The 27773-nt window shown below is 39.2% G+C and overlaps 1 long non-coding RNA gene across 2 annotated transcripts in view; it reads right to left on the bottom strand.

The window, feature by feature from the left end:
- The window catches only part of LOC123381245, a 31619-nt gene extending 24482 nt beyond the window's left edge, over positions 1–7137 (bottom strand). For both annotated transcript variants that reach the window (XR_006588061.1, XR_006588060.1), the window contains exon 1: positions 6859–7137. This is a non-coding gene — a long non-coding RNA (uncharacterized LOC123381245). The remainder of the gene's footprint in view (positions 1–6858) is intronic.
- Between the last annotated feature and the right edge of the window lie 20636 nt (positions 7138–27773).

The following is a 27773-nucleotide window of genomic DNA, read 5'->3' as shown; positions in this document are numbered from 1 at the left end:
AGACTACAGTCCTTTTTAGAAGAACAAAGATCAAACTGGAAGAAACAAAGAATCAAGAGTCAAAAACCAAAAAGACCACCCTTTAACAACAGAAGCAGAGATTGAAATGATCTATCTACAAGTCAAGACACTGTAAGAATTATTGGTCAACAACAGAAGCTGGAAGAGGAAAGGAAGAATTTTCTTGTACAGGCTCCAGAGGGAGCATAGTTCAGATGACATCTCAATTTCAGACATGTCGCCTCCAGAACTGGAAGACAATAAATTATTTTTTACAAGCACCCAGTTTGTGGTTCCTTATACCAGCACAAAGGGGATCCGATACAAGCCCCCTCAGGCCTGATTCTAACTGCGAAGTATTCCTGCATATTAAAACTTCTTTTTGTAGGTCTCTCATCACTGGGGTGCCTGGTTGGCTCAGTCATGGAGTATGCAACTCTTGATCTCTGTGTTTTGAGTTCCAGCACCACACTGGGCATAGAGATTACTTAGGGGGAAAAAATAGTCCCATCTTCACTTTTGAAAAACTACTTTTATGTCTTCTTCAGGTTGTTGTCATTGTTTTATTTAGCACAGCACTGATTTGACTCCCAAAATGTTGAATTTGCAGCAAATCAGAGACTGAACAATTGGGCTCAAATAGCTGAGTCTACCCATGTGTTAGTGGATTGTCTGTTTCAAGCCCCACCATGCAGCTAAGAGCCATTGATAGATTTCATTGAAGCCTGAACAACGTCTGACAGGTTAACCTCAAAATAACCTTCCTTTAAAAAGTTCTGAATTCCTCCAAACCAGTGTTGTAACTAGTTCTGAGTATTAATTTGTTTAAATTGATTAACGGTATCAGTAACAAGATGGTCTCTCTAAACCACTGGGGATTTGCTTAGTAAAAAAATCATTAACTGCTTTCTTAAATCTCCTATATCAAATTTTTATTTTTATTTTCATTTTATTTTTTTCATATTGTAAAAATCCACATTTCTATATAAGAAAAATATGAAAGCAGGAGGGATTCCTCCAATCTTGGTTAATCCTAAATTACCTACTCAGTGCACATACACAGGTAGTCCTAAACCAATAATAGCACTTCTGTATGAAGTCCTTCACTTTTCACGGGGGCATGAATTTTGAAAATAAGGTCTAAAAAAAATACATCTACAGTAAAACCTTGGTTTGAGAGGGGAATTCGTTCCAGAAACATGCTTTTATAAACCTAAGCACTTGTATCAAAGCAAATTTCCCCATATGAAAGGAAACTCAGATGACTCATTCTACAACCCAAAAATATTCTTATAAAAATCATTACAATACTGTGATATAATACAAAATAGTAAGATACAAATATAAAGGAAACTAAATTAACCTGCACTTCCCTTTGAAAACCTTCGTGGCTGGTGTGAAGAAAACAAGAGAAAGGAGGGTTATCATGTAGGACGACTTTCACTATCCCTAAGGGATGGTGACTACAGTACAGTATTAATAAACTCTTTTCATGTACTGTATTTAATGTAACTGGCAATAAGGCAGCAGAGGAAAGGGTCTATAACTGCAGGGAGCCAAACCTAGAGTAAGACAAAGCATTCCTAAGCTTTGTCTTTCCATACTCCTGTATGGAAAAGCAAAGAACCATCCATAGATGAAGTGACAAAACAAAACAAAACAAAAGAAAACACTAGTGCCTGTTGTGGGCACCCTGCAATGTTCTGAAAAACTACTGATTTCTGCCAAATACTGTGGCCTAAGACTGAGCATCGGAGATGATCATCCACAGTGTCGCAGAGGGAAAGAGACATTGGCTCAGTTGTGATCATGGGACCTTCAGCATCACGTACTACTCTTATTCCAGCACATCACTTGTTTATCAAGATTAGAAATGTTTGCTCATCTTGCGCAACACTCGCAGAACAAGTTACTCACATTCCAAGGTTTTACTGTATTTGTAAAATGCTAGAAACAAATCCCTATCTGTTCTACCTTAGTATGTGAAAATCAAAATTAGAGAAAAAAATCACGTATCCTATACACACAAAAACATCAAAAGTAGAGAAGCAGTTTTGCTTTTTTTTAGTTTTTGTAAGTAGTACAAACTCTTGTTGGAAATAAGCCTTTTAAGTAACTTTTGCCAAAAGTTTTTCATAAAAATTTGAATATCTATAGTTAATAGTAAGATGGATTTTATTAGGTAAAAGCCCTTGCCAATCGAATGAAATAGTACTCAGTGCCTTGGTAAACCAGGCTTAAATACATGGATTAATCAAGCTCTGTTTCTTTTATTGACCTACTTTTTTTTTTTGAAACATTATACATGTTTAATGTACATTTGCCAAGATCTATACTCCGTTAACATTAACTGGAGGAAGTGGCACTTGAAAATAAGGTGATCAACCTCTCTTTCAAACATACCCATACCCTGCAACTCCACAAAGCAATTCAATGAAAACCTTCAGCAAATTTTTCCATTAATTATCTAATTTAAATTCACCTGCATAGGATTTTTTCTGTCCGTAAAAACTTGGTTATTTCCTAACTACAGTAGTCTGCTAGGGACATCCTAACTAAATACCATAGACTGGGTGGATTCAACATGGGGATTTGTTTTCTCACAGTCGTGGAGACTGGAAATCTGAGATCAGAATGTCAGTGAGTCCATTTCTTCTCAGGGCCTTAAGGGAAGGCCTGTCTGCTTGGTTATATATTAACCATCTTCTCCACCCCACCCCCACCCCCACCCCCCCACCCCCCCCCCCCCCCCGTCTTCACACCATCTTCCCAAAGTACACATCTGTGCCAAATTTCTTATAAGAATAGCAGTGAAATTGGATTAGGGCCCAACCTAATGACCTCATTTTAACTTAATCACCTCTGCAAAAACCTACCTCCAAATATGGTTACATTCTGAGGTACCCAGAGTTAGGACTTCAATATAACTTGGGGGGCGGGGGGCATATTCCAACCCGTAACACATACATCATTCACGATGCAGTATTTACAAGACCTCAAGTAGCAGTAAATCCTTTGATCTTCAAAAAAGCAATCATCTCTTTATGCTTGATATATAGTGGCAGGTTTATGAATTTTGAACATAGGATATTTTTCCACTCAAACTAAGCTCCTTGTTATATAATAATCCAAACTACATACTGTTTTTAAAACCTTATATATTTTAGAAAAATAGTTATATTCATGAAATTACACAAGTCTTTTCTATAAAGTGTTCAATTTTTCATAGTAATGACAGTTGAGGTTTATCAACCTTTGAGAGGAGCAAATGGAATTCAAAGAACCCTGAAGTTTGATCTGAAGAGCAAAAAATGAATTGCAGGGACACAGCCAACATTAGCGAAGTCAACTATAGATCCCAAACTTTAACTGTCAGTTTAGAGTTGATTTTGGAACATGACCAATCTCCACCTTCATTCCTTTACACTAAGCTGTCACTCATACCCAAGTGGAAGATGGCAGGACGTTGTGATTCAGGGCATGCTCCCTCCACTGTGCTCTCCTTTATAGGCACAGGGCTGTTCTTCATCTCTTAGAAGATACTTTAAAAAAAAAAAAACATTCTTTTTAATGTTTTTGAGAGACAGAGCATGAACAGGGCAGGGGCAGACAGAGAGGAAGACACAGGCTGAAGGAGACTGAAGCAGATTCCAGACTCTGAGCTGTCAGCACAATGCCTGACACAGGGCACAAACTCATGAGCCACAAGATCATGGCCTGACCTGAAGTCAGATGCTTAACCGACTGAGCCACCCAGGTGCCTCAGAAAGAACTTTTAACCTTAGCTTTTTTTTTTTCTTTCCTTTTTTTTTATATGAGATTTATTGACAAATTAGTTTCCATACAACACCCAGTGCTCATCCCAAAAGGTGCCCTCCTCAATACCCATCACCCACTTAGCTTTTTAACGCTTAGAATTCTATTAGTAATTATACGTGATAACAAAATACAAATACATTTCTGCGAAATAGACAATATTAATTTTTAAATTTTGCCTGAGAAGACTGGGTTTACAGTAGGTCTTTGCCTGATAGAAAATGTGAATTGCATGAGAATAAGGAACATGTACATTCTGATCATCTCTAAGAGACCAGGTACAAATAACACTGAGGGGGAAAGGCAAAAAAGGGGCTAAAATCAGAAAAAAATATATATATACACAAATCTCAAAGATATCTTTGTTTTATTATTTCAAAATCTAGTACATCTATGAAATACCTATTTTAATGTGCACATTCTGTAGATTTATGCATTTTTATTTATTTTTTTTTTAATTTTTTTTTCAACGTTTATTTATTTTTGGGACAGAGAGAGACAGAGCATGAACGGGGGAGGGGCAGAGAGAGAGGGAGACACAGAATCGGAAACAGGCTCCAGGCTCTGAGCCATCAGCCCAGAGCCCGACGCGGGGCTCAAACTCACAGACCACAAGATCGTGACCTGGCTGAAGTCGGACGCTTAACCGACTGCGCCACCCAGGCGCCCCGATTTATGCATTTTTAGTAATAAAAAGTGAGGCAAAGCAAACTTAATTCACCTTAATCAGGTAACAAGGAATCATACGCCAAGGGTAAAAATCAGAGAAACCGTTGTTTTGTGTTATGCCCTGATTTCAGAGAACAGGGACATTAATGAGAGGAGGGAAAAAAAGTTTAATTTCTTTTAATAGACAGTCCGTATTCAAAAATTGAAATCCAATTTAGCCTCATTGAGCAATGTTTTGCATTTTAATTCCATCCATGTTCGTTACTGTCTGACTTCCCTCAAAGTGCTTTTAAACAAGATATCCTCAGCAGTTAACCCGATGCCTGTTTTTAGATTTTGGTTAATTTTATCAAAGACAACATCCAGCAGAGCACATCTCTATTACTCAAAATTCTTACACTCAAGAAATACCAAGTTCATTTAATATCCTTCTGCTTTTCTTTGCAAGTTCCACAGAGAAAGGGAGATGGGGAGACAGACAGCTGAGGAAGAGTAAATGTAAAGGAACAGCAAGCTAAAAGCAATAACCCTAATCTTGAACACAAATGTACACAGCTGTGTGGTCCTCCGACACCAGAGAAGCCGTCTATGTGTAATGCAATCTTAAGGAAAAACATCCTTGTTCTCTGGAACAAACTTCTCCATTTCTTTTGTTGCTTTCTTATTTAAAAATGTTAAATCACAAGACATGGCATGCATTCAGAAGCACTTCCTTTCTTTCAACGATCTCAGTCTTCAAAACCCAGGTGAAAAAAGGAACAATAACAGCATTTCCATTCCTCACTCTGACTGTTATGCTCAGTTATTTCTGGGTCATACAATAAGGAAAGATACTAATTGGACAATGAGAGTATTGATGAGCTTCTACGAACTTCAAACAACTTCTGGGATACCTCTATTAGTAGCGTATCTGTTGAGAAATAACCTAAGAAGGTCTATCATCACTTCTCATTGGACGATGCTTCCCATGTAATTAAAATACCAAATAAACTGAAGCAGTTGAACATCTTTTATCAGGTGAGACACAAATGGTTTGAAATTTTCCGCCAACAGTCTAGGAAATCTCACTTACCTTGAGATCAGAAAGACTCCATCTAGAACTGGACTTGGGGAAGTCGTCCCAACATCAACAGGTTTGAAGGTTTGACTCAATAGTATCACGGATCATTATGAGATAGTACTTAACCAAAGTGACAACAGAAGATTTTCAAGGCAAATACATAAGGTTATATGGATGTGAATATAAGTTAGCTCTTTTAATACTGAGAAGATTGGATTTTCTTAACTAATCAAAGACCTGATAAACACGACATGAAGCACAGTCAACTAATTGTTAAGGTAAAATCTTTGCAGATTACTTAAAAGATACAGAAAAATCTTTGTTCACCATTTATTAAGAGCAGACCAATAATCGAAGAAAATGTTGTTTCTTAGAAAACCAAACTCTAAATTTGTACCAGTGTGCTTCTGATATTACAACTTTTTTTTTTTTTTTCATTTAAATCTATTCCAATCTTAGCGTGCTTGACCACACATAAAATTCCTTTCAGGATTCCTTTTTTATAAACATTCTCCAGCTTTTTTTTTTTTATCCCTCTTAAGTTTTGTCCTTTTTCTCCCCCTCATTCTCATTCTGGAACAACCATTTAACTTTAGGAACTGCTGGATCCTCTGGTAGTTTTATTTTCAATTTTTTGAGAAACTTCCATACTATTTTCCATAGTGACTGTACCAATTTACATTCCCACCACTACCCAACCAGGGTTTCCTTTTCTCCACAGTCTCACCAACACTTATTATTTCTTTTTGATAATAGACACTTGAACAAATATGAAGTGATTTCTCATTGTGATTTTGATTCCCCGATCATTAGTGATGTTGAGCACCTAGTCATGTACTTTTTGGCCAGCTGTGGGTCATCTAAGGGATTTTAATAGTCTGATTTGTGCCTACTTAGATTTTTATGTGCTGGGGATCAAAACAGTCTGAATTTCCCGACTTAATTTATTTTCACAAGTCTGCCAGTGGTTTATGGTGTGGACTGATTATCCTGAGGTTTTTGTGACCCCCCTAATGACGGCCATCTTACTTTTAGATTGAAGGATATCTATTGTTTTCCCTTATTGAAATAATCCTAATTCAACCCGATTCACTGCTTCTGGCAGCCTCCACACAGTACCCGAAACCCGTCAGGACCTCCCAAAGGCACCCTTTAAAGTGAGGTTGGCCACAAATCTAAATGTTGTGGCCCACTAAGTCTCGCTGTGAAAATGTGTGGTCTCTCACGCCCCAATTTTCCACCCAGAAGGATTAGGACAAACTCAAAGAACCCAGAACACAAAATCAGCTGAGCTCAACCCGAGAGAGGCTTACCGGAGATCCTGGAAAGCAGCCGAAGAGACAACAAACAAAACAGGCTCTGTGGTATCTTCACCTGGGTCTACGAGCAGTCCCCAAGATTTCAACAGTTACTTTTGGGCCCCACCTTGTTGCCAAAACTCTCAGATAACCAAAAGAAAAAAATAATAATAATGGGTTCGATATCCTCGATTCAAGAAGGAACAATCGTTGCAGCAGAACACAAGACCTCAGGACCAGTGAAAAGCTCTTCACAGGGGATGGTGGGTAACAGAGACTTTTATAGTTAGAAGAGGCACCATGGAAACAGGGCATGATTGTGTACGAGGTCAGGATTTCCTAATAAAGCTAACAAATCCTATTGTCTAGGGTAAGGTAAATTAGTTAAAGCTGTTCCCTGACAGGTGTTTCCCATGAGCTCAGGTTAACAGTTGTGACATGAGCCGGCCTTCATTTTGTACATCCCTATGTAGAATTCACTTTATCAGAGGCTTTGATGTGAAAAAATTAGGAAAGTCTGGAGGCTGGATAGTGAGGACAGGACAGACTCAGGGCTGAAGGAAGTTACACTTGCTTCTGGTACAACAGCATGCACCTGAGGGACCCATTTTCCTACTTTCCCCACAACTTTGCCTACAAGATTCCTCCTCCACTAAGCTTGGAACAAACTAATAAATAGAGAAGTAGGTCCCATGGCAGTGATATTAGAGGGGCTATGGGTTAAAAGAACTGAGAAGCAAAGAACAATAATAAAAAAAAAAAATGTCAGTCTCTCCTTAACCTTTTCAAGTGCTAATTTACCTGCATACGTTTTAGATCAACTAGATTGTTGCTACATTTATCGCAGCTTGACAGTTCAAACAGGAATCCTTCTTCATGGATCTCACTATGTCACTGTTTTTTTCTGCGGTGGTTGTTAGTGCACGGATAGTGTGTAGATTATTAAAGAGAGATTCTATATTTAAAATGGTCCCCTAAATTCACAAGCAAATACTCTAAAATTAGTGAGTTAAATTATTAATCCTGTTAACAGAGTACTGATCTAGAAACTGAGGTAAATAAGAATAAAGTGACTTTTTTCAAGGAGAGATGAGATGAGGATCCTTAATGCCTGTGCCTTCAAAATTCTACCTTCTTTATTTCTAAGCTGAAAATAGACTATGGAATCACCGAAAACCATGCTCAAATATAGTGATAATAGAATAATTCACTGATATTTCCTCAAATACAGTCAATTATTCGAAATTCTTATAAACTATATTGTTTTGTTTCCACTAGTATTAAATAAGTTTTAAATATGTTTACAAAGTCATATGTACTTCACTGGAAAATATGGCAATTTGTCTTTATGATGAATTATTTTACCCCAAACAGCTAATTTTTTTAATAATAAATGGCTTTACATGACGTTTAAATTAAAAACAAAGAACAAAAAACAGAGACAATTACAGAAATCATCCAGAACCGAACTACAATGACCTAAACTATTTAAGCTAACTCATTATCCTGATAATGGACTTACATACTGACTTCAATTTGGTACTGGGGGCTAGGCTGTCAGTTTTGTTTACAACGAAATGTACATGAATGAAAATATCACACGGTGGCATTTGCCATTAGGCATTACAAAATATAATTTACAAAACCATATGTTCTGCAATTAATTTATTTCACAAAAGGCTGGAATTTTTCATGTGTTCTACCGTCCTATTGACTTCAAATTTTCTGCTAATCTTGGGAGATCCTCTTTAAAAGACTAGGAAAGATCAGGAGGTGCTTCTTTGGTTGTATTTAAAGGGAAATTAATTCCCTGGAATCTGCATTTGTCTTTTTAAATGACAACAGACTTGCCTCAAGTGTGAAATCATAAATTTAAAGTTAAAAGGCCCCTGGGGTGGGAGGCTAGCAGTTGTCTCTGGATGAGGAGACCATTGACAATGGCAGCAGATGACAACCCTCAATACAAACACTGTTGAGCGTGTCCACGTGAAATTTATGGAGAGGTATTTTAATTCTCTTCTTCTATGCTTGGTGTGGTTTGTCTTCTAGAACAGAAGCAATTGTTATCAGTATGTAACTCAAGCCCCTAGGATGTGATTACATACTCAAGGCATGAAGAATTAGCAATGCTTTCAACAGTCCCCATGGACTAGCTTCAGCCTTTGTGATTGATCAACAAGAGTAACTGTCTTGGTTATAATCCCCACATTACATTCCAGAGGAAAATCATCACTGCGCCCTTCGTTTTGTAAATTGTATTATTTGTGTCAACAGGGAGGATTTCTACAAATAATAACTGGACAACTGGATACAGATGCATCCTCTAAAACGGTTAACCCAAGGGGTAAAAATATGTCTTGGTCTTACTATTCATCTGGCAACAGCTGACAATTTGGCAACAATCTATGTTATGCTAAGATTTCCTAATATCCCTCCTTGTATTGTTTCATAGATAGCTGCCTGAGGAATCACAGGAGATGAAAAAGCATGCTATGCAGAATAAGTTATTAAAACAATCATAGGGTAAATGTCTATCATTAAAAAGAATCTTTATGCTGTTATTTCTGTGTATATATAAGAGGGATAAGAAGCGGGGGAGAGGTCAATGCCTGGGTGAACTTTCATACATAACTTGAAAGCTTTGTTTCCATATATTTGAGATACATGTTTTTTCTCCTGGAAGGGTATCACAGGTTACCTTTGCACATTTCAAACAACTGACAGTGTTTTTGGAGATGTCACTTACAGCTTCTCCTAATAAGGAAAGAAAACTCTGGAGAAAGAGTCTAAGGAAGCAAAGAGAATTATATACCTGAATGTCATATATAGGAATTTGCAGTCTGTCTTTGCATTGTTTCACTCTTCTCTGTTTACTGGGTCTGCCTGTGGAAATACCTGTGAATCTGATCATCAGCATGAGGTGTTTGTTCTGAGTCACTGCTTGCTGTGTGCCCCTGAGAGCATTTTGTTGCTGTGTTTTTCTGCTAATCACGTCAGCGTTTCAATGTTTCATTGCTTCCAAACAGTGCTTTCTTCATCCTGGGGGTATAAAATCTACTGTTGATACAATTGTCCTTTTTTCAATACACCAAAACATCACATTAGAATATTTTAAGAACTCAATTCATTTCTCGGGAATATTAACTAGTCTGAGAAAAAGGAATATGGCACTGATAATCGTCAATAAGTTTTATCTCAAGCCTCACATACTGGTCCCCCACGCTTGCTCATTTGGGCTATTTTTGACTACCAATAGCATGAGCTTACTGTTCTGTCTAGGTCATGAGCTTACATCATTATCATAGCTGAGTTCCATCTTAATCAGCTCCTTGACAAAGTTGTTACTGTATCATTACTATTAGAACCAGAGTATTCAAAGCAGCTAGAAACTCCCCAAATGTTAAAGAGACACAACAATACGTAGATATCCTAAGGCAATTAAGAACTCCATATTAACCATATTGAATTAATTCAGATCCCCTCATTGCTCTACTCACATGGTGTGCTATGTGATCTAGCGAAAGGAAAAAAAGGAAGAAGAGGAAGGAAGGGTGGAAGGAAGGGTGGAAGGAAGGAAGGGTGGAAGGAAGGAAGGAAGGAAGGAAGGAAGGAAGGAAGGAAGGAAGGAAGGAAAGGAGGGAAGGAAAGGAGGGAAGGAGGGAGGGAGGAAGGTGGGAGGCGGGAAGAGGAAGGAAAAAGGAAGGACTTCCCAAAAGCTAAAGAAGAAAATGGCTAACATTTATGTAGTGCTTAATATACGCCAGAAATATTCTAAATGCTTTACGAGAACTGAGGCATTTAATTCTCGCAACCACCCAAGAAGTAGGTTGTAATTATTTCCCTCATTTTACTAATGAAGAAATCAAGACCTAACAGTTACTCATGATGATAAAACTAATGGGTAGAAGAGGTGAGTTTTGAACCCAGGCAGTCTGATTCCAACAGCTGAAGTTTGGACCACTCAGTTACGTTTCCTCTCCAACATGACCTGAAAATATAGTAATAGATATCACACTCACATAGTTACAGGTTTACATGTTTTTAACTGAGGATTTTGGAAAAGTTCTAAATTGGAAGAGTCTCCTTTTCATCCTTAGGATATTTTATGTTGTCATTTTGCGTTTATCAGGTACTTGGCCTTGTATTTCATTTTCTTCCACAATTCTCTGCTTCTTTGATATATTTTTTCTAGATTTTTCCTTTTACAGTTTAATCACATTTATTTGATAAATTAGAAAGCATATCCAAAGTTACATGTAATTGCCAATATAAAGTCATGGATAAAAGACAGAATTCTGAACTTCAAAATACCAGTTTTGAATCTCTAGTCCAACTCTCAGTGCTGGTTTAACCTCTAGTCCAACTCTCAGTGCTGGTTTAACCTCAGACAACGATGCTACTGTTTCTTATTATCCAATCCTTACTTTTTCACCTGCCAAACAGGGAGGGATAGCATATTGCTGTTGTTCATGTGTGTATATTTACTTCATGATGTTGTAAGATTTAAATGAGATAATGCATATAAAACATTTAGCACAGTACCTGTATATAAAAAGTAAATGGTAATTATTTCCATTTAAAAAAAAAGTTTTTAATGTTTATTTATTTTTGAGAGAGAGAGAAAGAGCACAAGCAGGGAAGAGCAGAGAGAGAGGGAGACACAGAATCCAAAGCAGGCTCCAGGCTCTGAACTGTCAGCACTGAGCTCGATGAAGGGCACGAGCCCACAAACTGTGAGCCGAAGTCAGTTGCCTAATCGACTGAGCCACCCAGGCACCCCGCTATTTCCATTTTTGAAGCAGTGATGGATCTAAAGTTTGGTGTTTAACGCAGCATTTGTTTGCCTTTGTTTTTTGTTGTGAGCGTACAGTTCTACCAAGCAAGTAACCGTGAATGTGAAAGCCTTCAACTATTCTCAGTGCAGTGTTAAAAAATAACTCCAATAACAAAATATATGCTTATAATAAGAATTACAAAGATCTAAAGGAGAAGAATATCATGGATTTTAAAGTTAGTAGTAGAGCTGGGAAAAAAAAAAATCCAGTCACTTTATTTTAACTACATTTTTATTTAGGAAAGGTATCCATGCCAGATTATTGTAAAATGGTTGTAGGATACAGGTTAAGGAGCTTCTGTGTTTGGGAATTTTAGATACAAAAGGCTGCAAAAAGCTATGAGAATAATTGAAGAAACTGTTCAATGAACCATGTCATGAGAAAAGAAAAACAGATTTTCCTTTGTCATAACTCGTATATGACTTTTTGGTCCCTTTCTTATGTATAGATACTACTGTCCTATCACTTCCCTTGCTCTAACATAGTTAGGGAAAGTAATAGATCCCCAGCAAACATTGGAGATACACTTAATAAAAACTGCTTACTTAAACTACCTTTTTTTTTGTTTGTTTTAATTTCTCCTGTCCCTGATGTCTTAGTGTTTCTGGTGATTTACTTCCCAAGATGTCCACTTCATATCGTGTTTGCTGGATGATTGGAATAGAGAGCCCTTTCACCGCTGTTTGCTTCACTTGAGTTGAGGTGGAATGGTTCCAGTTGTGTAAACAGCTCTCGGGGATCTTCCAGCCTTCCTTCCAGTGCCCCATGGAGATGCAGTTGACCAAGCAGGGCACCGCGTGGGCAGGTGCTACGCACATTCCCTCCAGCTCTACCGTCCCCCTGTGGGCCCGAAGCCTGATTCTAGCCCTTGCTCTTTTCGTGGGTTCGGACAACTAATCATAATTTACTCTGAGGTGATTTGGGTCATGGACAAAATTCCATTAGAATTAACTTAATGGAGTCCTTTTATTGTGTGTGTTGCCAAGGCAAGTTCTCCTGAGAGGAAAGACTAATGGCCTAGTCACCTCTTGCTTTCTGTGCTGAAGACAAGAGCATTAAAGAAACTAACAGAATCCAATTAATACAGAGGTTCAGGCTCTCCTTCCGCCTGACATTTACCCACTGCCACGGTTTTCACAACGGACAGAATTTGTGTGCATTTGTTTGTTTTATGGGACGACCCTGGAGATGGGCAGGAAAAGGATTTCCATGACAAAAGACGTATTTCCCTTATCACTTACACATTAAGATTTTCGCCCAGGGATAACTACTTACCACATCTTCTAAAGATATTTTCACACATACTTTTAACAGGATATTTTAAGAAAGAATTTTTTTCAGATTTGTGACCTATATTTAATAGACTATTTTGATGTAATTAATTCTTTATCTTTTTTAAATCTGTCCACATATAGGAGGGAAAAAAGGTTGATATGCATGTTATGAATAGTTTCATGAACATGACTGCAACAACAAAAGAGCAGTCAAAATTATTTGGGGCACTTTTATATTTACTAAATAATTTAACATAGTCCTTGCTTTGGCAGCACAAATACTAAAATTGGAACTATAAGAGATTTAACATATTAAGTATATAGACAAACTTATTTTTAATCGCTGTATTTCTAACTTTCATCCCATTTCTTTTCTTTGCTAGGACTTTTGTATTTTCCTAGTTTCTTTTGTTTACTTTCCTGCCATACTCTAGTTATATATATTTTTTTGAAATTATAAGATAGGGAAAAATAAATATTATGCAAGTAGCTGTTTAATTAAGTATATATAGTCTAGGAGATATTTTAGTGCACTCATGTTAAAAGTAGATTTCTAACACCTGCTAGAATAGTGATTTTTAATCCCTCGTTACACTTTAAGTCATTTGTAGGGGTGACCAAACTCCTTCTTCAGATCATTTAGAGAGAGTAAAGAATGAGTCTCAAGTAACAGTATTTTTTAAAAGCTCCTCTTTTCATTCTAATGTGCAGCCAGATTTGACCTGTGATACTCTTAACAGGGGCTAAAAAGAATACTGTTAAATAATTTTTTTAAAGGGAGACATGGTCAATTTCCCTAGGATGTTTTCTTAGAAAATCAGACTTAGAATTTCGGTCCTATATAAATATCCTATACTTAAACTCCAGCTCCAGCCTTTCACCAGAATTTTCCACATGAAACGTGTTGCAAGTCTCTTTTATGAAGTTCTTTTAACAGAAACCTTTTGAAATTTATAAGACAAAAGTAAGACCTTGCGGCGGTGTCTGGGAGAGGTGGAACGGTAGATTTTGCCAGGGCTCATTTCCCATCACTTGCATTAGATAATGTATTTGGGGGGGAGTCAAATCAGCCTCTAATCCTAAATAAATCAGCACAGCACAATGACAGATAGAAATAAGGCACTAGAATTTCAAAAACTGGCTCTATCGTAAGTTCCTCTGGAGTTCATATCTATCATTTAGGCTAAAGAAGTGTATTGCCGTTAATTACTTCATTTTCGACAATCAGACATGGTGACAAAAGAATAAATTGTGGCGAACAAAACCAAGATTTTCTTTTGGATGCACTTTCTCTTCATTATTTATGTTTTGTCTCAGCAATAGCAACAGCAATGAGCTTGTAGATAGGAACTTTGATTTCAGTGGATTTGACTACCAAAATAAAGTATCAAGGGCATCTTTCTGGTAATCCAGTAAAACACTCCAATAATCACCTTTTCATTCCTCTACTCTAAAAATATCTGACTCTCAATGAATACTTTTTACACTCATTATAGACCAAATTTCTATTTTCAAAAAGCTTTCAGTGCTTTACCAGTGAGTTCTTTAGAGTTTGGGGTGACAGAAGATGGGGTGGAGAATTGACCTTTGAAAGGGATCAGTTTTCTTTATAACTACACAGGAATCTTCAACATTAAAAAAAAAACAACACAAAACCAAAAACCATGTTATTCACTGTGTTTCATGACCTGGCACATGCTTGAATGACCCTTGACCATAACAAAGCATTAGAATTGACAGAACAAGGAAAAAATATTTTTGAAAAGAAGTTGTTATCAATCAGCAAAGAATTTTGATTCAAAGAAAATATACTGAGTAGTAAGAGTTTCAGTAAAACACACCATAGATCTGTCTTCCTGCAAGAAAGTCTTTGACTTACTGTTTTGTTTGGTTCAGACTTCTGTTTTGTTTATTTTTTTTTATTTTTTAGATGAATTTGACTTTTATTTTAAATTTTCTTTTTTGTTGTTGTTATTTTTTTGCAATATATGAAATTTATTGTCAAATTGGTTTCCATACGATACCCAGTGCTCATCCCAAAAGATGCCCTCTTCAATACCCATCACCCACCCTCCTCTCCCTCCCACCCCCCATCAACCCTCAGTTTGTTCTCAGTTTTTAAGAGTCTCTTAGGCTTTGGCTCTCTCCCACTCTAACCTCTTTTTTTTTTCCTTCCCCTCCCCCATGGGTTTATCGGACAAAGGGCTAGTATCCAAATCTATAAAAAGTTCTGTTTTGTTTATACATCCATAGAAATCTAGAGAGAAGTACATCAGACAGGATTATGTCAATAAACCATCAGTTTGCAGTCTTTATGTGGAAAAGAAATCATAGTGTAATTTTTTCAGCATTTTCAAAATAGAATCAATATGAATTTCAGGAATTGAACATGTATATGTATGTGCAATGATTATACATACAATAGATTTATAATTAATTTGGAACCAATACAGTAAAACCTTGGTTTGTGAGCATAATTTGTTCTGGAGACATGCTTGTAATCCAAAACACTTGTATATCAAAGCAAATTTCCCTATAAGAAATAATGGAAACTCAGATGATTCATTCCACAAACCAAAGATATTCATATAGAAATTATTAAATACCTTAATATAATACAAAATAATAAGGAAAATACAAAATATAAAGACAAATAAATTAACCCACACTTACCTTTGAAAACCTTCATGGTTGATGTGAGGAAGACAAGAGAGAGGAAGGTTATCGTGTAGAATGACTTTCACTATCATTAACAGATGTTGACTAAGGTACAGTATTAATAAACTCTTGTCATACACTGTATTTGATGTAACTGGCATTAAGGAAGCAGAGGAAAGGGTCTATATTTGCAGGCAGCCTTGCCTAGAATAAGGCAAAGCATTCTTAAACTTATTCTTGTATGGAGAAGCAAAGGACTGTCCATAGGTGCTTTGAAATGACAAAAAATACACTAGTGTCAGTTGTGGGCACCTTCCAACATTCTGAAAAATCACTGATTTCTGCCAAACACCATGGTCTGAGATGGAGCATCTGAGCATGGGAGATGATCACCCACAATCCCACAGAGAGAAAGATGGGTTGGGAGGCGTGGTGGGGGAGAGAGAGAGAGAGGAACCATTGGCTGGTTGTGATCACGTGACCTTCGGTGTCACATACCATTCATGTTTCAAGACATCCCTCATTTATCAAGTTAAAATTGATTAGAAATGTTTGCTCATCTTGAGGAATGCTCACAGAACACATTGCAATCCAAGATTTTACTGTGTTTCATTCTTGTGGTAGAGCAGAAATGAGTTTCCTCATACTGTACTGTTTTCTTCCACTGGCTACCATTTTTCTTGCTCCTCGTTCTGATTTTCATTTCAGAAACAGAAAAGTACACTAAGGCTGACAGTGGTCATACCTTGCTGGGACTGACAGTCTAGTGTCTTGCCTGGAGCATTCATTCACCCAGAGCCTTATCTATACTACTTTCCAAGTTGCTGTAAGACTGGAACTTAAAATTGGGGAATGTCTGTGCTCACAGATAGGTATGAGGGACCATTCAGGACTGTTACTATTTGGGGAAGATGATTTGTTTCTTTTTTTTTTTTTTCAACGTTTATTTATTTTTGGGACAGAGAGAGACAGAGCATGAACGGGGGAGGGGCAGAGAGAGAGGGAGACACAGAATCAGAAGCAGGCTCCAGGCTCTGAGCCATCAGCCCAGAGCCTGACGCGGGGCTCGAACTCACGGACCGCGAGATCGTGACCTGGCTGAAGTCGGACGCTTAACCGACTGCGCCACCCAGGCGCCCCAGATGATTTGTTTCTTTACAGGATAGGCTGTTGGCTTCTAACTGTGTTCCACTTTATGATTAGTGTCTTTATGTCAGACCAGTCCTACTCATACAGAAAGACTGAGATCTTCTTACAAAGGCCAGTGTTTTTTTGAAAGAGCCAGTTATCATCATAAATCATAAATTCCAAAAGGACAAACAGAAGACATTCTCTCTTGTTCATCATCAGTGCCATTGGGAGTCATTGTAAATTAATCAGGTGGTCATACTGCTACTTTTAAGTTCTTGCTCTACAATTTGAACAATTTTCCCTGTACAATTTCACCATAGCTACGTGGATGCTATTCTAACATTAATTTAGTCTCAAAAAATTAAACCATAACTTGAACTGTAACTGCCATATAACTGAGTTCCATCTTACAAAATAGTTCCACGATGGTAAAAAGTTTACAACATTAGTTAATATATGTTATTTTTATTCGGGTGATGCACTGAAGAAACTTTCTGTAGTAAGCCTAAATACAATCTCTATAATTTACTCGATAAAGTTTTCTCCCAAAGTAACCTATCTTGCAATGTCTAAATTGTAATGCATCATCTAAGAAATATTTTATTGTAGTTTGATTCCTATGTTTGAATACACTGCGAGTACCTTTTTGATAAGGCTTGTGACTAGAGAGAAAAAGACCTCACTATATAACCAGTCCCATTGGACCTTAATTTCCAAATTAGCCTTCTGGAACTTTAACTTCTTCTTAGAGATTTTAAGATCTTCCTGTGGTAATTTGGGCTGACATTCTATATGAGTTCTACAAAAGAAATGCATGGCTCCAAAACCCTTCTTTGGAGACCGCTGAGCTAAAGTTTGCTTATAACTTAGTCCCAATAGAAGTAAATAACTCTGTGTTAAGATTTGTACTTTCTTTTGGATCTCACAGATCGCGTGCATTTCTGGTTTATGTAACCACCCGTGTCACTAGAAATAGAGAAATACAAGGTTAAAATACCCAGAAGTAATGAGAATTATACTCATAATAGAATCATGATATTTTGGGAACACGTCAAAATTCAAATGGCAAATGCAGAACTTTTATAAGGTAAACCTCACTGAGTGGTATCGTGACTATCACAGCAAATCAGACTCTTGAAAATGTTTACATTAACTTTTCATTGCTATCAAATTTTGCATTGCTCTCTAAAATTCTGCATTAAACTTGGAAATGTATTCTGTTCTACATTTCACAGTAGATTTGTCTACATAAATGGAAACACTAGGTGGATAGAGTGAGCAGTGAATTCATTTCTTTGATACAGTAGTCCCACCTTATCCATGGGGGATACATTCCAAGACCCCAGTGGAAGCTTGAAATCGCAGATAGTACCAAACCCAATATATACTACGTTTTTTCGTATAGATAAATACCTATGATAAAGTTGAATTTAGAAATGAGGCACATTAAGAGATTAGTAAAAAAGAACAATTATAACAATATGCTTTTTTTTTAATTTTTTTTTTCAACGTTTATTTATTTTTGGGACAGAGAGAGACAGAGCATGAACAGGGGAGGGGCAGAGAGACAGGGAGACACAGAATCGGAAACAGGCTCCAGGCTCTGAGCCATCAGCCCAGAGCCCGACGCAGGGCTCGAACTCACGGACCGCGAGATCATGACCTGGCTGAAGTCGGACGCTTAACCGACTGCGCCACCCGGGCGCCCCAACAATATGCTTTAATAAAAGCTACGTGAGTATTATCTCTCTCCCTCTCTCAAAATCTCTTATTGTACTGTATTCACCCTTTCTCTCCTTGTGATGCTATGAGATGATAAAATGCCTATCTGATGAGAAGAAGTCAGTCGAATGATGTAGGCGTTGTGACATAGCATTAGGCTAGTTCTGACCTTCTGACCATACATGCGAAGGGGGTCACCTGCTTCCATACCACATTGACCACAGGAACTGAAACCAAGGAAAACGAAACTTTGGATGGGGGTGGGGAACTACTATACTTTTCTTTTTTCTGCCTGTGCTTTAGTTTAGGGAGAAATCTATCAAATATTACACATACAATTAGGTCTGACAAACATCTGTCCTTTTTCTTTTTCTCTACTGGAAGACTATTTCTGTCTTTGCTAATGTGTCATTTTCATCATCACCAGGACAAGAGAACTTCAAATAATTTCCTTGATTTTTGTCTGTGGTTTCAGTGCTATTAGTAAATATTACCTTATCTGTGAAATGTTTAGGAAGAACTACTGGAATTGTTTTGTTTTGTTTTTCCTTCAAGTTGACATTTCAGAAAAGATTTCCATTTCATAACTGTAAAACTGATTAGTTTCACTTTTTTCCTACTTTATATTCTTTAAGAATTTGCAACTTGAGGGGCGCCTGGGTGGCACAGTCGGTTGAGCGTCCGACTTCAGCCAGGTCACGATCTCACGGTCCGTGAGTTCGAGCCCCGCGTCGGGCTCTGGGCTGATGGCTCAGAGCCTGGAGCCTGTTTCCGATTCTGTGTCTCCCTGTCTCTCTGCCCCTCCCCCGTTCATGCTCTGTCTCTCTCTGTCCCAAAAATAAATAAAACGTTGAAAAAAAATTAAAAAACAAAAAAAGAATTTGCAACTTGAACAGGTACTCAAAATCCATCTCAGATCTTACATGTGGATAAAAGTCAATTATCTAATGTAATCTTTTTTTTTTTTTAATTTTTTTTTCAACGTTTATTTATTTTTGGGACAGAGAGAGACAGAGCATGAACGGGGGAGGGGCAGAGAGACAGGGAGACACAGAATCGGAAACAGGCTCCAGGCTCCGAGCCATCAGCCCAGAGCCCGATGCGGGGCTCGAACTCACGGACCGCGAGATCGTGACCTGGCTGAAGTCGGACGCTCAACCGACTGCGCCACCCAGGCGCCCCTCTAATGTAATCTTTAAAAAAAAATCTTTAAGGGGTGCCTGGGTGGCTTAGTCAGTGGATTTTGGCTCAGGTCATGATCTTGTGGTTCATGAGTTTGAGCCTTTCCTCAAACTCTGAGCTGGTAGCACGGAACCTGCTTGGGATTCTCTCTCTCTCTCTCTCTCTCTCTCTCTCTCTCTCTCTCTCTCACTTTCTCTCTACCTCTCCCCTGCTCTCTCTCTCTCTCAAAATAAATAAATAAACTTAAAAAAAACATCTTTGGTTCTTTGAATAGGAAGTGATATGAGATTCTTTAATACAAACCTCTAAATTCTCAAGTGAAGAAACTCATTCTTGGAAAGGTGAGATGGATTTAAGTGGTCTGCCCAAGGTGACATAGTGAGGTATGGCAGAGAGAAATCTAGAATCCATGTCTCAGGACTCCACGGCAATGTGTTTCCACTTCACCATGTTACTTTGCATTACGTTTTAACTATAGGTACTGCTTAACAGATTGCAAAGAATAAAAGGATATTCAGTGAATCCTTGCCTCTTTCAATTCCATTGTACGATTCAAGATGTAAAGTGTGAGAATAGAGGCATAACTCCCCTGAATGAGGCTTGATACTATCTTAGCCCTGACTTTGTACCATTTCATTGTGTAGAGTCCTGGAGTTAAAGAACATCATTCTCTCTCATCCTGGGAGTGATAGCACCTCACATGATTATCCCATAGCTTTCTTTTGATAGAAATTATTAATCAGATGTCTCTATGACTCGGGATGTGAAAGATATAAGGTAGAATTCTCTCTCTTGCTTTTTAGATACAGGTGGCTATTTTGACAAGCTTGTAATTGCCCCGTTGTTGTAAATGCACCTCCATTTCCACTATGCCTCACCTGTTTTAAGCAACTCCCGAAGCAAATACCTACTTAGAGTATGGAAGATCCAGCAGATAAAGTTTTTACCAAGGATCCCAGAAACATTTTTTAAAGCTGCTTATCTAAGATCTCTGCATGCATCTCATGGCAAATTGCTATTTTCCAGCAAAGGTTAATGGGTACCTGTTTGGACAGGAGCAGAGCATAATTATTTTTTCCCCCTGAGGATAAATGTAAAAGGAGCCTGAAGAGTCCTATGAAAGCTGTCTCCAGACCTTGTGCAACACATTTGATTAATGGGAGGTAAGGTTACTGGCCTTTGGGAGAACAATGAGAAAACGAATGTACATTGAGCCTCAGCTGATGTTACCAACAGGGATTCTTATTTTAATCTCACCCCTGTATCTCCAGTACAATGGTACTGACATTCTCTCCTACCCTATCCTTTTCACAGCTACAACTTTCAGATCTTTATGACTAACTCTACCTAACAAAGAACTCAAGCAGACACAGAATTCTTTCCGTTACACAAAATCTGAAGGGGAAAATGGTGTTTAAATGGAAAATAACCAGGAAATGAATTTGACATTTATATAATTAAAGGCTAGTTTTTAATCCAGAGTATTCTTATATTTCTAGATGGAATTATAGTTGGCACAGAACTAGAAAAAAAATAGAGCCGCTTTTTGGGTTTTCCATTTTCACTGATTTAGACTTATGATACATGCTCACTGAAAATTAGGAGACAGACAGGAACAAGTCATATAAACTTAACCCTTTGTGTTTAATGGTAAACAACATATATCATATTTCATACCCTTAGGGTTTATGGGAGGAGAAATTGTTCTCACCTTGAAGAAGTTGCCTACTTACTTTGATTTATTCTTTGTCCACTCGTTCAAATAGCTTTTATACACGACTCACAAAAGCCAGGCACTGGGTCAAAAAAAAAAAAAAAAAAATTCTATATTCTAGTGTTGATTTTTGTCCTGAGCTCCAATTCAAAATTGTCAAGACATTCCTTTTTAATACCCAATTATCCTCCTTTTTAGTTCCTGATTTTTGTAATAATACCCTTAACTTCCTTCTAGACACCCAGACTTAAGTCTTCTGTAATTTCTGGCTCCATTCTTCCCCCATAGTAGTAGAAAAGTGCTGTATCACTTTCTCCCCTCAAAATGGCTCTGTTCTGGGGTGCCTGGGTGGCTCAGTCGGTTAGGTGTCTGACTTCAGCTCAGGTCATGATCTCATGGTTTGTGAGTTCAAACCCCACTTTTGGCTCTGTGCTGCCAGCTTGGAGCCTGGAGCCTGCTTCAGATTCTGTGACTCCCTCTCTCTCTGTCCCTCCCCCACTCACACCGTCTCCTCTGTCTCTCAAAAAATAAGCATTAATTTTTTTTAATGGCCCTGTTCCCATTACTATGACCATCTTTCAGATTTCATTCCCAGACTTCTTCACTGACCTCTTCGTCTTATACCCTAGAACCAAGCAAGTCTTCCTCAAGCTCTCTTGAAACGTGTCTTACACCAATAGATCCAATAATTTCATAATACCTGCAATTTTTCTGTACTAAACCACCAACCTCAGAGCTTCACGTTAACTCCTAAGTACAATTTTTAGAGTAATATCCCACGCCCTCCTAACTTTGGCCCCAATCCTATCTCACCAAGCATAACTTAGGTTCCTCCCCTAAACAAATCTTTACTTCCAACTTTATCATCAGGCTCCTGAACTCTAATCTTGCCAGCCACATTCCTGAGTTTGGTCTAGTGATGTACTACTCTCCCTTTGGTTTGGAAAATTTTCAACACCGTTTCTTCTACTTCAATTTGACTTATGTTGTAATGTGCATTTCAAGGCCTATAAGAATTAGACAGCGATCCACAGGGTAATTTCTGAATTCCGACTGTTTGGGTACAAATCCATACCCGTCAGGAGAGTCTAAGTTAAGCCAAAGTGACAGACAATTCACAAATCTAGTGATTTTAAAGGTTTATTCTCTCTCTTACTATGTCTGTACCAGATTGCCTAGGGGTTCAAATCTGTTTCTTTTGTTGTCAAAGACAGATTGATGGACTCTTTATCCTTCGCAGTGTGGTGGTGGGAAGAATATATAAATAAAAGAAACCGGCTTTTAAAGTCTTCCTTCCTTCATATAACCACGCCCAGCTTCAGAAGGTATAGGGAAATAAATCCTACCATGAATGTAGAACTGGGAAAAATGGACATTTCGGAAACAGCACCAGGGACTACAATCCTCCCTAAACTGTAGTGCCCCATCTTTAACATGGGAATAATTATAACTGTTTAGAATTTTAAATGTGCTTGATGTGTTGAATACTGTATTGAAAGTGAAAAACAGGGGCGTGACTGGTTGGTTCAGTCGTTAAGCGTCCAACTTTGGCTCAGGTCATAATCTCATGTTTGGTGGGTTTGAGCCCCCCATCAGGCTCTGGGCTGACAGCTAGAAGCCTGGAGCCTGCTTCGGATTCTATGTCTCCCTCTCCCTCTGTCCCTCCCCATTTCACGCTCTGCCTCTCTCTCTCTCTGTCTCTCAAAAAAGAATAAAAATTAAAAAAAAATTTTTTTAATACAAAAAGGTGGAAAACAGAATGGTTGTATGATTATAAATGTATCAATTGTTTACCGTTGTGATCACGGGCCGACTGGGAGCTGCTCAGCATCAGAAGAGAATATCCTACAGGGTCTCGCAAGTCTGGGGAAAGGGCAACATTCAAAATTCAATGTCGTTTCTAGTGAATGCGTATTGCTTTTGCAACATCGTAAAGTTTAAATATTGTACATCGTGGACGATGTGATATGCAGACTACAAAGTGCTTGGGAAGAGTCTGGCACCATGTACGTGCTAAATAAAACTTAGCTGTGTTCAGTGTGGAGCGTCCGGGTTGGGCGGGGGACCTCGGCCCGGGGGGGGGGGGGGGAGGGGGGGCGGTGAGAACATTCACCCAGGGTGGAAGGAAAGAGACCAGTTTATTGAATACACCGCAGGGGAGCAGCGCGCACAATCACAGGATCGCAGAGGAGAGACTGTCTGCCGCCAGGAGGCAGTGGTGAGGGTCTAGAGGATAGGGCAGAGTGAGGGAGTAGGGGGATGTACGGAATTTTCCCTTTCTTGGTGATCTTAGAAACTGTGCCTGGTCGCACGTAGACCATTGGTCAGTTAGGGTCTCTGGCTTAATGAGCCCGTTGTGTCCTCAGCTCGGGAGTCGCTGGGGGCCCTTTGCCCTGCTCAAGCTTCCGTTGCTCAAGCCGGGTGCCGGCAAGAGGCTTCTGCGTTTGGTTTCTGTGAATCCTTGTAGAATTCAGCACAGCGGCCGTCTTGGCCTGAGTTTCCTCCGGCCAACACAAGTCGAAACAAGGGCTTTTGTACAGGCAGTTATTTTAGGAAATGTCCCAGGGAACAGGAGCCAGGGTAGTGGGAAAATCGAAACTGGAGAAGAGGAGAAAGCCAGTTAAATCAAAGGTGTGTTAACAAGCTTGTTATTCGGTTGGCAACTGAGGCTGAGTCCTATAGGAATCCTGAGAATTCAGGGGCAGAAGAGGGGAGTATTTAGCCACAGACTTTTCTGCTCCATTGATCAAGGATTGCCCCATGCACTGTCCTTCACACTTTGTAATACTGATTTATAAGCAAGAGATATTTGGTAGTTCTGATGGCCAAAATTTATCTTATATATATTTGGTCTTCACCTAGGGTTTCTGGCTCACAGCTACTAAAACCCTTGGAATTTCTTGTGGTGAGGACAATAAAAATGTCTTTTGTTATGTTTATGGATGACTTATAAAAAGCCCTTAGGTAACCTAAGGGTGAGGGCTGGTTGCTGGGAGAACCCACTGAACCAGTAGAGGGTTGGAACCTTCAGCACGCCTCACTCCCCCAGCTCCAGGGAGGGGAAAGGGGCTAGAGGCTGAGTCTAGCTGTCAATAGGCCATGATTTAATTTTTGTTGTTAATGTTATTTATTTTTTAGAGAGACAGAGACAGAGCATGAGCGGGGAAGGGGCAGAGAGAGAGGGAGACACAGAATCTGAAGCAGGCTCCAGGCTCCAAGCTGTCAGCACAGAGCCTGATGCCAGGCTCGAACTCACAAACCATGAGATCATGACCTGAGCCTGACCCGAAGCCGGACACCTAACTGACTGAGCCATCCAGGCGCCCCAACAGTCTGTGATTTAATCACTTATGCCTCAAGGCAGTAAAGTCTCCATTTAAAACAAAGAGGACTGGGTTTTGTGTTCTAAGAGGGCCCGGATGCTCTGTGTCCTTCCCACACACCTTGCCCTATGCATATCTTCCATCTGGCTGCTCCTGAATTATATCTTTATAATAAGCTGTAATATATCTGTAATTATATCTTTATAATTAGCTATAATAATTTATCTACTAAGTAAAATGTTTTTCTGAATTCTGTGAGTTGCTCTAGCAAATTAATTGAATCTCAGGGGTGAGTCCTGGGAATATCTGATTCACATCAGTCTGTCAGGAGGAGTACAGGTAACCACCTGGACTTGTCTTCTGAAGTGGAGGATGGTCTTAGGGGAGTGGGCCCTTTGCCTGTGGAATGTGATTCTATCTCTGCATAGACAGTGTCAGAACTGGGTTGAATTGAGACACTGAGACACCCTGCAGTGCCAAAGAATTGCTGCGTGTTGTGTGTGTAAGCCTGTACACATAAACTGGAATAGGGTTCAAGAACCTTCACCTTCCAGGTTCTTTACATGAAGTGAATAGTGGGAACCCACTGAGACCTTATCTCAGAGAAGCAAGGCATACAGAAATCATTAAGGGAACAGTGATTCAAGGCGGGGGTGCGAGGGTTGGAGGGCTGAGAAAATGGAGTACAAGGGGTGTTCAATACTCTACCCAACTTGTATTGGTGGTATCCTAAAATGTATTTTCATTTTTCAGATATAACCATGTTAATCAAGCTCATAGATAATGAAGTTTTGGGATGATGGTGGGTGGTCCAGAGCTGGTGACCACAAAAGAATTCTTGAAGATGTCTTTGGTGCAAAAGGTGATTTTATTAAAAGCAAGGGGACAGGACCCATAGGCAGGAAGAGCTGTGCTGGGGACCTGATGGGTAACTCATTATATACCCTCAGGTTAGGAGGGGGTCAGGGATAGACTAAATCTGTAAGGAATTTTGAAAGCGAGGTTTCCAGGACCTTGAGGGGCTAGCTGTTGCTAGGAAAACACCATTAATCACAGTTTAATGAAACCTCAGTCAGGAGACACTTCAGATGCATATGGGAGGCAATGTGCATAAGCTTAGAGTATGATTGCAGCATATATCCTGGGGCAGTGAGATAAAGGAAGTAGACCTACAGGATCTTCAAGGTTGGGACAACATTAAACCTAGAACGAGATTCTCCTTCTCCTTCTCGTTTGCCCCTAGCAAAGTATCATCCTCAGGGCGGCTGAGCTCCTGGAGGGAGGTCACTCTGCCGGTTTCAAGGACTTGTCAATGGGCAGCAAGGGAATTTAAATTTTTCATTCACCATAGTTTCCCACATTACCATGGGAGGTACTTAAACCCTTTCCTTTGTTCTTGGGCAGCCAGGAGTGTCCAAGGAATACCACACAGATCCCACCCAGGGTGGAGGGGGGGTGGGTGCTAGCTTGTACCTTGCCCTCAGCCTGCCTCATCCTCCCTCATCAATAGAGACTGCTATTTTAATGAGAATATTGATTTTTCATCATAATTAAAAATTAAATTGTCATGCAGTAGAGGACATTTGTTGTCTTTGCCTACACTCTGTCACTTTCACCCTGGTTTTGGTAAAAATGAAAGAGGACTACAGCTAACTCTATTTTGACTTCAGACTTTCTAGTTGGGTTCTTCTTTCTAGTGAAACTCTAGACTCAGGCAAAACATCCCACGATGGGAACCAAAACTACCCCCCTCAAGTAAAAAGGACTGCCCTAAGCCAGCAAAAGCCAGCACATGATTGACTTCAAGACAATGATGGGGGCGCCTGGGTAGCTCAGTTGGTTAAGCGTCCAACTTCGACTCAGGTCATGATCTTGTGGTTCGTGAGTTCAAGCCTCGCATTGGGCTCTGTGCTGATAGCTCAGAGCCTGGAGTCTGCTTCAGGTTCTGTGTCTCCCTCTCTCTCTGCCCCTCCCCTGCTCACACTCTGTGTGTGTCTCTCTCTCAAAAATAAATAAATGTCTAAAAAACATTAAAAAATAAAGATAATGATGGATTTGACCTTCACTGCCTACCTGCACATACCCGCACTCCTTTGTCCCAAATTTTCGTTATATAAAGCTGAAAGTATTTTCAGCACTTTGGAGACAGCCTTTGAGATACTAGTCTGATGTCTTCCTGGTGTTGGCCTCACTGAAATAAATTCCTTTCTTGTTTGACCACCACTCTATTCTCTGCCTTTGGATCTTGTCAGTGGCACGTGGCTGAACATGGTCTGTTTGGGACCCCGGGAGCCAGGTGCTCCTGCATCCCTCTGGGCTGGCTGCAAAAACAATGCAATTTTCCTTTGGAGAATTCAGCCTCCTAAAAACTACTTTGAATGAGGTGAAGCCAAAGCCAAAGCCTTGCTCTGTAATTGGACACATGACCCAAGACAGACAAAGGTGTCATCAACCCTGGGACTTTCCAAAACCATCAGGAAACAGATGCTAACTGGTGGGATGTAAAGTACATCTATCAGAGAATGTTTTTGCCACCACAGGAAGAAAGCTGCCTGAGAGAGGCCAGTACAGATCAAAGCAGATCCCGGAGGCAGAGAGATCAGGTCCTAATGACTTCTTATGAGTGATTCCATTCACTCCGATTTATAGCTACTCTACCTGCCTAGAACTTTTTGGTTCCATGAATCCATGAATCTCTTTTTCTCTAAGCCAATTTCAATTCTATTTCCATCATTTGTAGCAGGAGTTCTGGCTAATAATGGAGAAGGCTTACCTCATCTGAATATTCTGGTTTTTTGTCCTGGTACATGCAAAGTCAAATTAAAATAAAAAGTATCTTGATGAGCCTGGAATCAGAATAATTGGAATCTGTTTTGTGATTCATATGTTTAATGGCACCAGATTTGAACAACTTAACACATCCTTCCCCATAGGTTGTATATTTGACTTGGACACACTATAATACTCTGGGCATTGTTTCTTTGGACATTACTGAGTAGTCCCCTCAGGGTTTCTTTTTATTATTCATAGCTAACTACCTCTTTTTCTTTCCCCATAGTGTCTCTTTCAAAACAAGAATGCTTAAGATTAA

The sequence above is a fragment of the Felis catus genome, chromosome A2, assembly GCF_018350175.1.
Source record: "Felis catus isolate Fca126 chromosome A2, F.catus_Fca126_mat1.0, whole genome shotgun sequence".
In the NCBI taxonomy this organism is placed as follows: Eukaryota; Metazoa; Chordata; class Mammalia; order Carnivora; family Felidae; genus Felis; species Felis catus.
The sequence above is the reverse complement of the archived record's forward strand: the minus strand, read 5'-3'. Positions and strand labels throughout refer to the sequence as shown.